We start from the raw sequence: 19203 nt of genomic DNA, 5'->3' as shown, positions 1-19203 counted from the left end.
ATCTCTTCCGAGAACCAAAATTTAACATCCAAGCATCGCCTTTTTATCAGGAACCATTATAAGATCATCTTTATGTGTTTTGATACACTGCTATCAACTGTTAATACATTGTTCAATGTCCCTCATCTACGTAACCCGCAGGTTTGTGACTCTGAGCTCGGACTCAGAGAGCACTTTGCTTTTTTTCTTGATAAGCAGATATGTTCAGCACATGTGTCTCAGCTCAGGCTGCCATAACAAGACACCACAGAGTGGATGACATAAACAACAGAAACTTCTCTTCTCACAGCCTTGGAGCCTGGCAGTCTGAGGTCAGGGTGCCTGCATAGCCGGATTCTGGTGAGTCCTCTCTTCCTGCTGCCCGACTCTGCCTTCTCACTCTGTGCTCATAACAGCAGAGACAGTGAGCTCTCTGGTGTCCTTTTTTTTTTTTTTTCTTTAAAAGATTACATTTATTTATCTGAGAGAGAGAGAGAGAGAGAGAGAGAGAGGGCATGAGCAGGAGGGAGTGGGAGAGGGAGAGGGAGAAGTAGACTCCCCACTGAGCAGGGAGCCAGATGTGGGGCTCGATCCCAGTACCTTAGAATCATGGCCTGAGCCAAAGGCAGACTCTTAACCAAATGAGTCACCCAGGCATCCCTCTGATGTCTTTTTTTTATAAGGACACTAACCCAGTTGGATCAGGACCTTACCACATGGCCTCATTTAACCTGACTTCTGGGAAGCTCCCATCTTCCAAATACTTTCACATTGGGAGTTAGGGCTTCAACATACAACTCTGGGGAGGGGGATGCAATTTAGTCCATAGCAACACATGTACACACTCCATTCAATTTTCTTTCTCTCTTGATGTTAGAACTACTGTTTCAGAGTTTTAGACTCAATTCCGTTGGCATTTTTAATTTATAGTTCCATGTACAATTTTTCCATATCCCCTTGCCCTCCTGACTCAGCATTTATTCTTTTATCCTTGTAATGATGTGAAGGTCTGCCTTGTTGTGCGTTCACTCCATGTACGTAGGTGTGTTTTAATGACAAATCTTCCAAATAAAATTTGGAAACTGATGGGAAGTAAGAATGATAAACACGAGAAAAGATTTGTGTTGCGATGTCAGGAAGAAAGATACCCTTTAGTAGTGTGTGATTGTTCACTTGTTTGTCTTGGCGATCTGATTAACTTGTTTCTGAAGGTCTTACCTTGCAGCACCCACAGAACTAAAGTTGGCTTGTGGAAACGTCCAGCTGCAATGGGTGGGTAATGCTAAAGAACAGATGAACTCTGTTTTCTATACTTTTCTTCAGGGAAGTTACTCCCAACAACAGAGTATTACAGATGGGTAATTGGATCCTTTTTAGCTGCTGACAAAATAACTACTCATCTTTGCTTTGAAAGCATGGATATGTGATCAGGGACTAGATTCTTCTCTCTTATTCATGCTTCACCCCCAATCTGCTATGAGCTTCTATCAATTCTATGTCCTTACTGTCTCTCAAATACATTTCCTCCTCACCATTTCTTCTACCCCCTCCTTAGTTTGGGTCCTCACCTGCTTTTTTCACATACATTGTTAAAATAAACTCTGTAGTGGACAGTCATGTTTTGGGCCAGCCAGACCCCTCTCTATATATGAAAGATGTCCTCCCCTCCATAGAACAGAAGCCAAAAACTGGTTTTCCCAGCAACCTTTGCAGCCAAGACACAGGCATTGCCTCGGCCTCCAACTAAACATCCCCACAAAAGGCCTTAACCAGAAGTGATGCAATGAGACAGGTGCCACATGGAATTCACTTTGGCAAAGGTGTTGGCAGAATCCTTCAGTTTCCAGGACAATGGCTCTGGACACTTTGAAGAGGACAAATCAAAATTTCCTACAGAACCTGCTCTCTCCACCAAAATGACTAGGACGGGGGTTTCCAAACAAGACAGAAAATTTTAGACAATAAGCACCTTACTCCAGCCAACACTATAGGAAAATGCTACAGCCCCATCCCAGCCCCTATCAGCAAAAGCCAAGAGTCCACCACTCTGGGCAGGCTGGAGCTAGGTAGGTACCCCGACCTCCCTTCTGAGCAGTGTTAGCAAAGACCACATAGGGAGCCAGGAGTTCATCCCCAGCAGATGGTAATGTGAGGGAGAGAGGGAGGAAGCCCCTTCGCTGTTTCCTAGTTCATCCCCTGAAGATCTAGCCATGCGTTCTCCCCTTAGGTTCTTTCAAATCCCCCCTTTTAACAAATCTCCCTTTTAATTTAATTTGTTCAAAAGATGGTGCTGGTTGGGACTCTACCTCTTAGAGTACATCCCAACCACCCACTCCCCCAGCCTTCCTTTCTCAAGTTACAGGTCCCTTGCTCGGAGATGGCTTCACTAACCCACTGCCCCAAGTTGTACCTCTCCAGGCACTCAGAGTCCCCTGGGCAGTCCTAATCACGTGTGTAATTGTGCATTCACTCGTGACTGTCTTCCACACCAGCCAAGGCTTGCTGCAAAGAGGAAGCGTGTTATTGTTCAACTTTGTACACCCAGCGAGACACAAAGGACAAGGCACAGAGTAGGTGCTCATTAAAGAAGCAAGCCTCTGACACAGCACCCACAGTCATTCCCCTGCATACCTGTCAGCTTTCTCATGATGAGCGGCCAGCTGATGCAGGGCAAGGTACGCAAATGTGGGAGGTCAGTCTCCTCATAATAACATGTGCCCAACTTTCCGTTCCCTAAGCCTGCTCTCCCCACCAGGCTAACTCCCAAGAAGGAAGCGCTGACTCTAATCTCCCCTCCTCGCTTCATCCATCTTGGGCAGAGAGCAGGGCAGGGAGGCAGCAGCACAGAGTCGTTTTCCCCAGAGGAGGGACGGGGCTGGCCTCTGGGGCTGCGCCAGGGAGGAGCTGGCAGCCCGTGCAATCCTGCTGGGATGCTAGACAATGAACTCTCAATGACCTGCAGCCATGAACTTCATGCCAATGTCGACACAACCCCCTCCGTCTTCCGGAATTCAAAATATCAGTGTTTTTTTTGTCGACCTTCATCATTTTAAATTGGTCACATAAGGAGCGCGTTGCAGTGGCTGTTGTTTTTAAGTGGGTGGAAGATGCTTTTGTGCTGAGACCTCTCCTTGGCCTGTTGCTCCCCGGAACAAATGTGGTGATCAAATTACCATCCCCTGGAAATAGCAGCCTAATGGGAAATGCTGACAGCTTCTAACCTGAACCAAGCAAATGGCATTGATAGAATATCTAAAATAAATGAATACCAAAAAAAAAAAAAAAAAAAAAAGAAGGAAGGAAGGAAAAAGAAAAAAAAAAAGCCTGAGGTATGGGTTTCCTTAACCCGGCAGAACCATGTGGCTGTGAGCCTTCTGTGGATAGGACAGCCAGAGACACCAGGCATGGATGGATAAGAGTTTGCTGACCTGTGTATGGTACTGTGTTCTGCCAGCATTGGTCTAAGTAGCAGAAATGTCTCTCTGATAAGGACTGGGGATCAGAGAGGTGCCAGGAAGCAATCCAGCCCCCAGGTCTCCCCAGCCACAGCCACAGGACTGTGCCTCCCGGATCACAAGGAAATGCATGTCATCTTGTATGCAGGAGGTCTGGCATGTGTAGAACTTTTAATCTTGTCCAAAGTTCTTTTTGAAAGAGACATAACAGGTATTTGACATTCCATTTAATAGGTAAGGAAGCCAGCAACAAGGACACAGCTCATCTAAGTCTAGAGCTCAAACTTTCTGATTCCTAATCCAGTGTGCACTCCACCAAAATCAGTATTTGGCAATGTGAATAATAATGATGATCCTAACAGTAATGACGCCCGGCAATTATGGATCACTCAGCACGGGACAGATACTGTAGTGGGTAATTCAGTGAGCATGAACCCATTTCAGCAAGATAGGACTGTCATAATCTCCATGTTATGAGTGAAGACACTAAAGCCCAGAGAGGGTAAGTAACTTGTCAGAGGTCACACAGCTAGCAAGTGGCAGAACTCAGAGCCGGAGTGCTCAACCCCTATCCATGATCAACCTTAAGAGATTAACCTTAAGAGAAAGAGTAACATTTATGTATTCTATTCATTCATTTTCTTACTTTAAAAGTGATTTAGTTTCACGGTTTAAAAATCAAGGGAGGGGGAGAAGGGAGTGGGATTATGGACATTGGGGAGGGTATGTGCTTTGGTGAGTGCTGTGAAGTGTGTAAACCTGGTGATTCACAGACCTGTACCCCTGGGGATAAAAATATATGTTTATAAAAAATAAAAAATTAAAAAAAAAATCAAGGGAGGTTCAGTCAAGAGACTTTTCCAGCAGAATTTGGAAGAGTACTTAATAGCAAAGAAAAGTATATCTGATAAACATTTACTCTAAAAACAGGATACAAAACTATAATCATACAAGAATTAAAACTACATAAAATAAGCATGAGAGAATAGAAAACTGTAAGAAAAGGCACAAGATATTATCAGCAGTTGTGTTGAAATGGTATGATAACGGGAGGTTTTTATTAATGTTCTCTATTTTCATATATTCTGTGTGTGTGTGTGTGTTTTTTTTAATTTAAGGAAATGTGAAAAGCCTCCTCAAAACATAGTTTGACTTATTGCTTCGAATCTGTGGCATTTGGGGAACCACAGAGAAAAAACTGTTATAAAGAGCAAAAAAGGTGGGAGCAGCTTGTGTTTTTCATTTTTATTGTATCTAAACTTCAAGGAATGTGTCTTGATTATACTAGTAAGCATCTGTCCCCACTGGCTCCCCCAAGAACGAGGGAGAGAGGCAGAGGAGAAAGAAAAAGACACAGGAGGGAGGGAAGGAGGAGAAGAAAGGGGGCGCGTTTTGTTGCACAGCAGAAACCTTCCATTTCATTGCTTTGTTTGGGAACTACTTAACAAGACTACAAACACTAATCTCACTGGGTAATTAAAACAGTGTAAATGTCACTATTCCCATCTTTGACATTTGGTTTGGGTCCTGACAGGGCGCAATGAATTATAGAGCAGGAATCTCCCCGTTGTGAGCACATGTGTTAATAATCCTGGCACAAGCCTTTAATATTCCTCTAGATGTTTGAAAAACTCTGTGTAGCTAGATATATGTATGCCGTTCCTTCAGCCCTTTAGCACACGGTGCCTGGGGGCACCTCTCCTATTGTTGTTTTGCATTGTTGTGTGGCTGTCTCGAATCACTTAAATTTCCATGCATGTCGAGTCTGGGTTTGCCCTAGACACGGCATCTTTCCCAAGGGCCCCAATTGCGGTCTCTTTCTTAGTAACCCAAGGCCACGTACACCAGAGAAGGTCAACCACGTTTGAACACTGAGAGCAACTCCCATTTATTGATCACTTGCTAGGCACTGGACACTGTACTTCCTGCTTCCCACTTTCTCTTTTCATGAGAAATTGCATCCATGGCATCGGATGCCATGGGTAAAGCAGCCAGCCCGCCGGCTCCAATCCCGGGTCCTGTCACCTTGGACAATTTTCTCAGCCTCACCGTTTCTCATCTTCAGCCTCTGTCAAGTGAGGAAAGGATGGTATCTTCCTTCTTAGGATTGCTGCAAAATTAAATGAGTTGGAATATGTGGAATGCTTGCACGTAGTAGGAAATCAATAACTATTAGCCTTTATTATGCTCATTTTGTCGCTATTATTGTTCATTCTTACAGCGAGGGAACTCTTGCTTCTCCCACCTTGATTACCCGCCCCTGCGACTTCCGCATCTCGGTAGGCCTCACCACCTCCCTCCTAATTGTCCAAAACCAAGGTATCATCTTTGATCCTCGTCTCTCCTCCTCCAGATCCTGTCCTCCAACAAGTCCTGTCAGCTTTGAGTCTGGAATATCCTGTATCCTTCCTCCTGATTCCATCTGGAAGAACAGGTTCTGCAAGTGGCCCCTCCTGGGTTAGGAGCCCGCCTCCCCCACTTACTTTGTGGTGCTGATGGGCAAAGTACTTGAACTCTCATTGGGATAACAATAGAACACACATCATAGGATTGTGTGAGGACAAAATCAAACAATCCCAGTAAAGCACGGGAAACAATGCCTGAGCAGAGAAACCAGTCAGGCAGAGAAACCAGTCTGGCTGTGGGCCTTACAGCCAAGTCCTTGAATTCCAGGCGGTGCGGGTTGCTGTTAGCTCTCACCGAGGTCGCAGCCTCCCGGAACTGCTTCCGTTCTCAGCCTTTCTTCATCTTTTCACCACACAGCCGCCAACAGCATCTTGCGAGTGTGTATGTAAAACCATCACTAAGAATCTTTCAATGGCTTCCTGTTATACTTGGATAAAAATCCAAACCCTTACCTCTGGCCTAGAAGTCTCTTTAGGTGACCCTCTCCACTCTGATCTCCCTTTGGACAGTTATCCTCCCTCCGCTATAATCCAGGCCACCTGCCATTTTTTTAGTTCTTTGAACGTGCCATGGTTCAGCCTGCCCCAGGACCTTTGCATTTACTTCTGTCCACAGAACATTCATTCTGGCCCCTTTTTATATTTGCAGATGTCCAGGGGTTATTTCTTCTATAAGTCCAGATTTCCTTATCCTGTCTGGGGTCACAACTCCCCAATCTCCAGTAATATCAGCCAGCCTTTGTAGCCATGTTTGATCATATCTTGTTTATTCGTTCACTGACTAATCTTCTGCCTGCCCAGCTCGCATATAGCATATTCTAGTTGCTAGGGTGGCATAGTAAATCACCCCAAAACTTGTAGCATAAAAGAATCTTTATTCTGTTCACAGATTGTACAGCTAGGAAAGCCAGAGAAGGTATTAATCTCTTAGGGCCTCATATGGAAGACTCAAAGGCTGGAGGCTGGGAGGACTGGTCTTCCTTTGGCCTATTTTTCTGTCTCTGTGTGGTTTCTCTGTGTGATCCCTCTAGCGTATCCGCAACAATGTGGCTGGACTTCTGTGTCAACTCAGGGATCATAAGGCATCTGTCTGGAAAGAGGGCCAGGAGACTGCTGTCTCATCTTTTAGGACCCAGCTTTGAAGGTATGTCACTTCTACTGGTCACAGGCCTGTCCCATTCAAGAGGAAGAAACATAGACCCTACCTTTCCATGGAGGATTGCCTCTGCCCTAATATGAGAAGAAAATATAGAATATACATACAATGAATATTATTCACCCTTAAAAAAGAAATCCTGCCTCTGGTGACAACATGGATAGACCTGGAGGATGTTACACTCAGTGACATCAGCGAGACCCAGAAAAACAAATATTGTATGATCTCACTTACGTGTGGAACCTTAAAAAGTCGAACTCACAGAAGCTGAGAGTAGAATTGTGGTTGCCATGGGCTGAGGGGAGGAGGACATGGGGAGTTATTGGTCAAAAGGTACAACACTGCAGTTACACGAGATGATTAAGTTCTGAAGATCTACTCTCCAATACTATCTATAACAACACTATAATATATACTTAAAATTTGATGAGCTCTTATGTTAAGTATTCTTACCACAAAAAATAATAAAAATAATAAATATAAATAATATAATAAATATTATATAAAAATAATATATATATTATATAATATATAATATTATATGTATTTTATATAATAAAATATATAATAAAAATAATAGTAACAGGGGCAGGAGGAAACTTTGGGAGGTGATGGATATGTTGATGGCCTTGATGATGGTTTCGGGATGTATACTTATTCTCAAACTCTTGGAATTGCAGACATATTAAATATGTATAGCTTTTTACATCTGAACCATACTTCGATAAAGTGTTTTTTTTAAATAGACATGTATTCATGATTTGGATTGCTTTTGTCATTTGTGAGCGTAAGTGTGTTCACCAAAAAATAAAGTTAAAGTTAAGTGAAAAGAAGAAGGAGGAGGAGGAGGGGAAGAGGACGGGGTAGGAGAAGGAGAAGAAGAGATGTGAGGTGAACTATACCAGCATAGCCATCTTCGAAAAGATAGTCTGCCGCAGAGGATATGAATAGACATCTTTCCAAAGAAGACATACAGATGGCCAACAGACGCATGAAAAGATGCTCAACATCACTCATCATCAGGGAAATGCAAATCAAAGCCATAATGAGATGCCACCTCATACCTGTCAAGAGTGGCTAAAATCAACAACACACAGAATAACGAGTGTTGGTGAGGATGTGGAGAAGAAAGAGCCCTCAGGCACTGCTGGTGGGAATGCAAACTGGTACAGCCAATGTGGGAAAGAGTATGGAGATTCCTTAAAAAACTAAAAATGGAATTCCATATGGTCCAGTAATCTCGCTATGGGGTATTTACCCAGGGACTAAAAGATGAGGAAGGGGGGTGGGAGGCAAAAAAAAAAAAAAAAAAAAAAATGAGGCAGTGTATAGACCCAATGGAATATTATTCAGCCTTTAAAAAGTGAAATCTTGCCATTTGCAACAACATGAATGGATCTAGAGGGTATAATGCTAAATAAAATAAGTCAGAGAAAGATAAATATCATATGATTTCATTCATATGTGGAATTTAAGAAACAAAACAAACCAAGAAGAAAAGGCACAAACAAAACAGCAGACTCAACTACAGAGAACAAACTGGTGGTTCCGGGGTGGGGGGGGTGGGGGGTGATGGGTGCAATAGGAGGAGGGGATTAAGAGCACACTTGCTGTGATGAGCACTGAGTAGTAATAAAACTTTTGAATCATTATTCACTGGATGTGAATTACACTTGAATAAAAAAATAAATCAATAAAATGGAGCACCAAGTTTAAGTAAATAAATAAACTGAAAAACAAAAACAAAGACAAACAAAACAGAAAACCCAAAAAAACAGAAAAGAAAATATAGCCTGCTGAAAAGCTCCAGGAGGGCAGTAACCTTGCCTTGCCCACACTGTACTCACAGCTCTAGAACGGTGCCTGGAATATAGTAGGTGCTCAGTAAACCTTTATTGACTCAAGGAATGAAATGCTCTATGATGTAAATATATCATCTTCATTTTACAGAAAAAAATATTAAGACTCCGGGAAGGGCTCAGATAGACACCCAGGTTTGCCTGCCTCCAGCAGCTATTTCTTAATAAATGATATCCTCCCTTCCCTCCCCATTGTGGAACACTGAATAAATGAATAAAAGAATAAAGGATTGAATTATTCTATTTTTTCCCTAGTGAAATTATTCTGATATCACTGGTTAACACTCAGACTCTATCAAGTCTTCTGATTTCCTTACCAGATTTTTCTTTCCCAGATGTTTAGTACTGATTCTTTTTTTTTTACTTTTCTTTTCTTTTCTTTTCTTTTTTTTTTAAATAGGCTCTGCACCCAGCACAGAGTCCAACACAGGGCTTGATCTCCCAACACGGAGATCGACATCTCAGCTGAGATCAAGAGTTGGCCATGGCACTGACTGAGCCACCCAGATGCCCCAGTGCTGGTTCTTTACACTGATATGTACGAAGAATCTTTATTTTCAGTAGGATCATGAACATCTGTTCTTAGGATACTTAAGAGAATATGGCTTCCAGGGAAAAGCCCCAGAAATAGTTAAACAGGACTTTCAATGAACTGAGGCCAAGGGATGTCTAAGCAACCTTCAAACTGAAAGCATCTGAAGACTCCTTTTATTGTCACTTTCAGAAGGCAGGGCCTTTCTGTAGGCTACTTTCTGGTCTTAGCCTGCAGTGGGATGGCAAGTCTGGGTCATGGTTCAGAGGAAGAGCGCCACCTACTGATGACCTGCTCCACCTTCAACACCACGGAAGTAGAGCTAAGACCACCCTGTTACTGTTCAAAGGGTGTGGAGGAGCCTTCTCAGCAGAACAATGAAATCTTGGTCATGACTTCCAGCTCTGGTATTTGCACTAACAGTGAGACCAACAAAATCATAGTACATTGAATATAAGGCTGGTCAATGTAGTTCTGTGAGAAAGGAGAATGACTCCAGCAGGAAAGGTTCTTTCCAAAATACAGACTGCATACTTCTGGCAAGCCTCTGCACTGAATGTTACCTTATTAAGAATAGTCCTATAGCATATTTCATACCATTTTGGCAAAGCATTTGTAAGATTATTCTTTTCAGTAATGAGGTGGTACCTTCACTTCCATTTCATGTGTTCCTGAGAAATCCAATGCACAACATAAGGCAAGAAAAATCAACTTCAAATAGTTCTGGGTTCTGCTAGGAAGCTTGTAGCTACAAGTAACAAGCCATGGCAACTTCACTAAGTAAATCATTCGTATGATATGATTCCATCTATGTGAAGATCTAGAACAGGCAAAACAAGTATGTGGTGATAGAAATTAGAACAGTGTCCGGGACAAGGGATGGGAGGAATTAATTGCAAAAAAAGACACGAAAGAAGTTCCATGGTAATGAAAATGCCTGTATCTTGTGGTACTGAGGTTACTCAGAAGTACATGTTAGTGAGAAGTCACTAGAGGGTGCAATTTAAGATTTATTTCACTTACTTGCATTTCTCGTAGAAGAGAAAAAAAGAGATGTAACTAAATATTGAACTCTAGGAGCACCTGGGTGGCTCAGTTGGTTGGGCATCTGCCTTCTGCTCGGGTCATGGTCCCGGGATTCTGGGACTGAGCCCCTAGCCAGGCTCCCTGCTCATCGAGGAGCCAGCTTCTCCCTCTGCCTGCCACTCCCCCTGCTTGTGCGCTCTCTCTCTCTCTCTCTCTCTCTGCCAAATAAATAAATAACATCTTTAAAAAAAGATCTTGAACTCTAGTTAATGACTTATAGGCTGGAGTGTTTAGGAACGAAGTAAACTGATGCCTACAACTTACTTTGAAGTCCCCTAAAAAAGATGAATTGACAGATACACAGAGAGATGGATTGATATGTGAAAAAAACAAATAGGGCAAAATGGTAATCACTGTAGGATTATGATGTTATTGTATATGGGTGTTCAGTATACAATTCTTTCAACTTTTTCTGAATGTTTGAACATTTCCATACAAAAGCCAAAACGGAAATGAAAAAATAAAGAACAAGCCTAATGGAAAAAACACACATACCTACCTTTGGGTTGAAATGACCTAAGAAAATATTAAGTTTGGGTTTCTTAGAGCTGGAATTATCTCAGTTGTCTTAGTAAGGAGGACAGATTGGGTAGTTCGGATGTCACTAATTAACTTTTCTGAATGAGAAATTGTTTTAATTTGAGATAACTCTGAGCTTTCTGACATCCCCCCTGGAGTAAAAGTGGCCTCCCAAATTAAGTTAATGAGGCAAAGGAAGAGGATACTACTTTACCAATTATGTGTACCTTTCTATAACCTCTTGACTAGCAGAAATGTTTCCAAGAATGGCAGGGAGGCTGCCCTTACCATATCCATCATGGTCCTAGATTTGTACTTATTTTTTTTTCAATGAGAATTCTACCATCACCACTACCCCTTACCTCCAGCATGGAAAGAAGCTGCACAAAAAAATTCTTATTTAAGAGAGCCAACAAAGTTTTTTAAGCCATCAAATGAGTTAAGCGAAGATGAACCAGAAGTAGGTGAATTAAATTTCCCCCTCAAGTCCTATAGAAATCCAATAAATAAATTAAATGCATGTGGATTTAAAAATTAAAGGCCGAGAAGGCTTGAGGCAAAGTGCATTTGACATTTGAAATAATAGAAACTTGAGCGGCGGGCTTGTAGCAAGCTGTGCGCTTACCTGGTGTAATAGGGGCCCTTGGTCACCGGTCTGCCTGACTCTGTGTTTACGGAGCATAATGGCCTTGCAGGGACATTCAATACAACCCCCCATCGCAAGGTGTGACTTGAGGGTCATCATTTAGAAGACAATGGGAGCAGCCTCCTGCTCAGCCGTCTACCCAGAGGGGCCAAGATTATTGAAGTTCTGAGTTTGTTCAGTTATCTCTCCTTTTGGAAGGATTGGCCTGTAGCTCCAAAGCACGTTGTTTGCAAAAGGGTCTGACAATGTGTTGCAAGAAACTGAAAGATGCTCTCTCATGATGACCCAGTAATTCCACCTTGCGGAATTTAGCCGCAGCCAGGAATTCTTTTTTTTTTTTTTTAAAGATTTTATTTATTTATCTGAGGGAGAGACAGAGGGAATGGGTGCACATTCACGAGCAGGGGAGGGGCAGAGGGAGAGAGACAAGCAGGCTCCAGGAAGGGCTTGAAGAGGGACTCTCTGCAGGGTTCACCCTGGGCCTTGATCCCAGGATCCTGAGAAATCAGATGTCCCACTGACTAAGCCACCCAGGTGTCCCACCTAAGCAAGGAATTCTAAGATGTGACCAAAGCCGTGTACAAGGGTATTTGTCACTGTTACTCAACATAGTAAAAATTTTGAAGCCATCAGATGTTCAACAATAGGGGATTGGGTAAATAACTGTTTCACGTGCTGTTTAAAACAGTAGTTAATGGAACTGGGGAGTGTTATATTAAGTGAAATAAGTCAATCAGAGAAAGACAATTATCATATGATCTCACCCATATGTGGAATTTAAGAAATAGGGGAAAGGGAGGAAAAAATGAAACAAGACGGAATCAGAAAAGGAGGTAAACCATAGGAGACTTTTTTTTTTTTTAAAGATTTATTTGTTTGAGAGAGAGGGAGCATGTGTACATGTGCGCAAGTTGGGGGAGGGACAGAGGGAGAGAATCTTTCTTTTTTTTTTTTTTAATTTTATGTATTTATTTGACAGAAAGAGAGATCACAAGTCGGCAGAGAGGCAGGCAGAGAGAGAGAGAAGGAAGCAGGCTCCCTGCTGAACAGAGAGCTCTATGTGGGGCTCGATCCCAGGACCCTGAGATTATGACCTGAGCCAAAGGCAGAGGCTTAACCCACTGAGCCACTCAGGCCCCCCAAGAGACTCTTAATCATAGGAAACAAACTGAGGGTTCCTGGAGGGGAGGAGGGTGGGCTATGGGGTAACTGGGTGATGGGCATTAAGGAGGGCACGTGATTAATAAGCTGGGTGTTATTACAAGACTGACGAATCACTGAAAATTTTAATTAAAAAATATATATAAAAGTATATGAAATACTGTTAAAAAATAAAAGTCTGTTTTATCATAAAACATAGATAAACCTTAAAAAAAATAAAACTGTAGTTAAGACAATAGGTTGGGGCAACTAGGTGGCTCAGAGGGCATCTGGGCGGCTCAGTTGGTTAAGTGTCTGCCTTTGGCAAAGGTAACGATCTCTGGGTCCTGGGATCAAGCCCTGTATCAGGCTCCTGGCTCAGGGGGAAGCTGCTTATCCCTCTTCCTCTGCTCCTCTGCCCTGCTTGTGGTCTCTATCACTGTATCTTAAAAAAAAAAAAAAAAAAAAAAAAAGACATAGGCAGGAGTTTGAGTGTAGCTTACCCACGTACTTGCTTTGGCACCTTGGGCCAGTGTTATATGTAACCTTGCTGACCTCTGTCTCCTCATCTATAAAATGGGGACGATAGTATTACCTTAGGGGCAGATTAGAAGGATGAAATAAGACAATACGAATAAAGCCCTATGAGTTGTTTGATCGCTCTAAATGCTTAACTACTGATGTATAATTTTATTATATATATTATAGTATGTACATATATGTATAGTATAGTTTTATATAACCATCACAAATTAATTATATTATTTAAAGAATATTTAATAGTATGAAAAATGCTTAAAGTATGTAATTAAATAAGAGGAACAATATAAAACTGAACATAAAATATAACTCCCTTTTATTAAAATAGACATAAGAAAAAAAACTAGAGGATATCATCAAAATATTATTCATCAAGTCAAATATTAATCACCAAAAATATTATTAGTGACCATCATATAGGGAGAATACAGATGATTTAAATTCTGTTCTTTATCCTTTCCTCTATTTTCAAAATGATTAACCTGGATCACGTATTACTTTGTGTAAATGCCTTTCAAATAACATCTAGCAGATTACTTTAATAGAAATGAAAACAAAGGAAAAAAAAATGAAAAAAAGACCCATTATCTTGCACCCACTTTTTTTTAAAATAACAGAAACATGACTAGAAAATTGAAAGCATGGAGGACAAAACTAATGGTGGAACTTCCACCCTCTCTCTGTCCGCTCCCCCTCACCAAGGTAAGTACAGTTAATATCTTCCTTCAAGCAGGAAAAAAAAGAAACCAGTGATCTATCAGTGTGAACAGAGCTGTCTCGTGCTTTCAGTTTTTCAGATTGTGTTTGCATTCTGTTCCAGGTGAACTAGTGCATTTAAAGCCCCTTACCCCTCTCTCCAATCTGCACCCTCCCCCAACCTTCAGGCACAGCCCAAGTTAGCAGGTCCTTTGGTGAACGCTTGCACGTCACTTCCTATGCAACTACTTATACAACAACCTTTTCACACGCAACATATGACGCGGCTAGGGGGCTTTTCTTCTTGATGGAAATGGTATCACATGGTACACAGGAGCTGAACCGTGGCATAGTTTTCTACAATACGGATATACCATAGCTTCCGTTGCGTTTCCCCTGTGGGTGGATATTTAACCTCTCAACTTCCATGTATTATTTTTATAATCAGAATAAAATAGTCACTATTTTTAAGTTTCCTTTCCACTAAATGTAAGATACATACACATGTTGGGGTTTTTAAAAAGATATTTAAGAGAGAGAGAGCATGCACGGTGGGAAGGGTGGGAAGGAAGGGGCGGAAGGAGAGAGAGAATCTCAAGCAGATTCCCTGCTGAGCACAGAGCTCGATGTGGGGGCTCCATTTCACAAACCTGAGATCATGACCTCAGCCAAAGCTGAAAGTCTGATGTTTAAGCGACTAAGCCACCCAGGCACCCCTGTAGACACACATTTTAAATGAAATGTTGGAAGCACAGAATTCAAAGTTCATATGGCTTACTTGAGTGGTTTCACGGTGTTCATCCTAGTCTGGACCCTTTGGATGAACCTAGCCTGTGCAATCTCACTCATGCTGGACCTTAGAAATCAGCTCTGCACCCCAGGAGCTGCTCCAGATTCCTTCCAGTTGCACCCCTACCACCTTGAGGTAACTCTTCCCTGCACACCTGCCTGCTCCTCTGTAACCCTATAACGTATAACCCCATTCCTGCTTCTCCCGCTAGCCAGCAGGGAGCCAACCCGAATTTGGACATGCTATCTCAGCTAGTCACTCTAGCTGATAGACAAGAAGGAAAAGTAGTCAGGAAAAACAACTTTTTTGCCTGTTTTTATGCCTTGACAAATGAAAAATTGATACCTTCATTCAGGATGTTGTCATGACACACACCCAAAAACTGTGGCTCCGGTTTCATGGCTCCTTAAGCCATCACAGGTTTTCTGTCACTACATAAGTCTTTCCAATCTCTAGTATCACCTACCTTACTGTTCACTGTCCAATTAGTTAGTGCTGAGTCCCAAGTGCCAAGAAAATAATTTTGGAAGCTACGAAGGTAAAAAACATGTTATGTAGTAGGAGAACAACTAGAAGCAAAGAAATGAATCAGAGGAAGACATTTTTATTTAGGAAGGAACTTTAGCCATGGTTACTGATCATGCAACTGACTGGAAGCATATAGATCAGAAGCCTACTTAGATTTTGAGAGACCAATATTGCCAAAGAAACCATAAATTAGGACTTTGTTCAAGCTTTAAACCTCTAGTTTTCAAATGGACTGATTTTTTCCCCCACGGAACATTTGGCCTGTCTGAGTCATTTTTTTGGTTGGCACAACGGGAGCAGAGATCCCGCTACCTATGGGCATCTAAGGGTAGAGGCCATGAACATTCTATACATAGAGGCTAGACTGCCCACAGCAAAGGGTTATCTAGTGCAAAATCTCAATAGATTAACAGACAACAGAAAACCATAGAAGAGGGAGTTTTCTCCAAGGAATTTTATTTTGGACTAATCAAGAAAGTTCTCCTGCTGCTTGACAGAGACTCTTGCTTGGTTGGATTATACAATTGTACAATCTATGGACTATGGACCAGTGACTGTGCTATGACTCCCATTCTATGCTTTTCTGAATGAGCATGATCATTGCCTTGTCCTGTCCCTATTCCAACATGGCATATGCCATTTGTGGAGAATACTAGCAGATAACTTATCTTTTTAGTTCACAGGTCAATGAACATGAAATATTGCATCTGAATTTTGAGATTTAACATATCACCTCGACATTTAACATATCACTCAGGACATTGAGCTAGACCCAGTAACTTGATTGGGCTTTGGGTAGTCTTCCTTAAAGGGGGAGGGAATGTCAGTGTAAACTGTGCATGGGAAGAAGGGTGTGAAGGTTATTTGGTGATTAGAAGGGCATATTGCAGAGAGATCCCTGAGCCCCAGGCTAGATGATATTTCTCAGTCTCCCTTGTGGTTTGGTGTGGCTGTGAGCTAAATGCTAACTACAGGTTATACTCACCACTTCCTGGCCTGACCCATAAAAACCCCCTGCCAAACCCTTTTCCATTCCCACCACCCTCCTCCAGGCTAATGCAAAGGAACATGCAGAGCTTGGAAACCAAATGTTGAAGACAGCAGAGTCACAACGCAGAAGGAACCTGGGTCTCAGACACATTGGTTGATAAAAAGCTGCCCATTACTCAGAAATATCTGCCTATGACTTTATATGAACAAGAAATAAACTTCTCTTATTTTAATCACTCATAATTCAGGTTTATCTTTTGCAGTGGCTAGCATTACCTTAACTAGTACCTAAAAAGAGACTCTAGTCCAAACAGAGCCTGATATAAACTCAATTTTCCTAGCCGATCTCATTTTATGCCACAAGTATTGGAGAATCAACCCTCAGAGTAACCCTCAGGACACTTATAATTGCTTGTTCTATGTCTCCCTCCCTCAGTAGATCATAAACTCCACCAGCAAATGTGTCTCTATTTATTGTTGTTTCCCTCAAACCTAACAGAGCCCCTGACACACTCTAGCTAGTCAATAAATATAGTTTCGCTCAGTGAATTAAGTATCTTCATATTCTTTTAAATGCTAAGGAAGATTCTAAACCACTGATAACAATAGATAGCACTAATAATCTAATAATCTGCTTATGAAATTATGGATTCTTTCACTTTATTCAATATCCAACAAATGTTTGCTGAGTGCCCTTTAGTGTTGCAGGCTCTGGAATTCACAGGTATATAAACAGATGAAAATTCTTGTCCTCAAGGAGTTTATAATCTGGTTCTTCTTATAATCATGGTTCTTCCTTAGTATACACAAAAAAGTATGTATCTTGTCTGAGGACTCATAGTGAAGAAAGGGGTGAGGCATGTGACTCTAAAGCCAAAGTATTAACAGGAACAAGGGCTAAGAGGCAACAGTGATGCCTTTTCCAGGGGGATTTGTGACAAGAAAACCCAGGTACTGTCTGGTTCTTTTTGTGAAAGTGAATCCCATATCCTCACTTGAGCTCCATCTGGAGGACTATCAATCACAAGACCCTAAGTTGCAGAAGGTCATCCTAAAGAGGAGGGAGGTAAGGTCTTGGAAGAAACTATGAAGACACTGGGTGCTTTGGTGAAACTGGTTCTCCCAACCCATACACTGACCTCTGCCCAAAAATGAGTTTTCTCTAGCCAACTCACCTCACCTCAAGGGAGGGTGTTATGAGTTGAATGCTTGTCCCCCCACCAAAAAAAAAATTGATATGTTGAAATCCTAACCCCCAAAGTGATAGTATTGGGAGGCCGGGCCTTTGGGAGCTGCTTAGGTCATGGGGGAGAGTCCTCATGAATGGGATTAGTCTTCTTATAGAAGAGACCATATAGAGATCTCTTTCCCTTCTGCCATGTGAGGAGAAAGTGAGAAGAACCAGAAGAGAGCCCTTACCAGGCACCAGATCTGTCAGCACCTTGATCTTGGACTTCCAGCCTCCAGAACTGTGAGAAATAAATGTCTTTTGTTCATAAGCCATTCCATCTGTGGTACTTTGTTACAGCAGCTGGAGCTGACTGATACAGAGGGCAACTCTGGTTTAGTTGCACGTGTTCCAGTGGGCAATTAATGCAGCCTCAGTCATCGGAGGGCAACTCCAAAGCACGGACTCTAAGAAAAATCTAAGGCTGCCTCAAAAAACAGAGGAGCCTGAAGTTCCAAATCAGCCGCAAGGGTCCCTGCCGGCCATCTGAGGGTCCTGGCCTGCTCCAGGTACTCAGTTTTTACTCCTCCTTCCCAGGTCCCTCCCCTTGGCTTCCTGGCCTCTGCACTCTTTGACCAGTTACTTCCCATTTGTTAAATCATCCCCTTATTGTTTAAGCTGGTTTGAGTTGCTTTTCTGGTATTTGTGAACAAAATTCTACTCATACCTTTCCTTCTTTTTTCCCTCCATTTTGCTTGCTGGGTTTTTAAGGGTTGAAAAGTGCTGATCAGGGAAACTGATTACATGACTTTGGCACTCTTTCTACTGCTGGAACTGTGCCAGAAGTGGAGAAAAAGGCAGACACGTATGAAATCCACAGATACTTCAGTGTCCACCCTAGGTTCACACCAGACGTTACCCCAGACTTCCCTTCCAGCTACTCTGGGTGGTGTCCAGAGAGAGCAAACGTCACTCACACACGTAGATGGAAGGGCAAGAGGTTGCCGTCCATTGTCTGAAGCAGAAACAATGTGAAAAGAGAAAACAAGAGCGATCACCCTTACCTGCTTCATAAGGTGAATCTTGATTATTGTTAGTGCAGGAGGGGACCTCAGACATCCAAGTTCATCCCCATTATTTACAGATGAGGACATGAGGCTCGGCTGCGGAGGGGAAAACCACTATCCAAGCTCCCGCAGTTAGTGCCAGAGATGGGAGGAGCTGCGGCTCCAGCATTTAGGTTCCTAATCGAGGGCTTCTACATGACTCAAATCTGCAACAATCAATTGAGATACCTGGTCCCAGACTGTTGAGCATTTCCTACACTGCTTCTGAATGCATAAAGATGGATAAGGTTCAAATTAAGAAGGAGGAAATGAAATCAGAGGTGGGGGAGGGTGAAGGAGAGTGAGAGCCAGAGCGCATGTGTGTGGGGCGCAGCAAGGAAGAGGTGAGAGTTCTGGAGAGTCGCCGCCACCTGACTTGCGTCTTGTGCTCCTACCACTGGGCTTACTGGTCACACCAGCTGCACTTCCCAAAGCTCATCCATTCCCGGCCTGCCATCGACAAATTGCATTGATTTACAAAACAGACAACTCTGCAATTGCCTGAGTACATTTAATCTTTTCAAATTAAGCCAACTTCACATTCGGCATACCATATGGAATTCTTCAGGGTGTTTATAAACACAGTTACACTTAAGCCCTCGTCCACT

At 42.4% G+C, this 19203-nt stretch overlaps 1 long non-coding RNA gene across 1 annotated transcript in view; it reads right to left on the bottom strand.

Moving 5' to 3' along the window:
• The window catches only part of LOC116583720, a 32139-nt gene extending 13336 nt beyond the window's left edge, over nt 1-18803 (bottom strand). Inside the window, exon 1 of the long non-coding RNA XR_004282850.1 lies at nt 18554-18803. This is a non-coding gene — a long non-coding RNA (uncharacterized LOC116583720). The remainder of the gene's footprint in view (nt 1-18553) is intronic.
• Between the last annotated feature and the right edge of the window lie 400 nt (nt 18804-19203).

Source organism: Mustela erminea, chromosome 2, assembly GCF_009829155.1.
Source record: "Mustela erminea isolate mMusErm1 chromosome 2, mMusErm1.Pri, whole genome shotgun sequence".
Classification (NCBI taxonomy): domain Eukaryota; kingdom Metazoa; phylum Chordata; class Mammalia; order Carnivora; family Mustelidae; genus Mustela; species Mustela erminea.
This window is presented reverse-complemented; position numbering and strand designations above follow the sequence as displayed.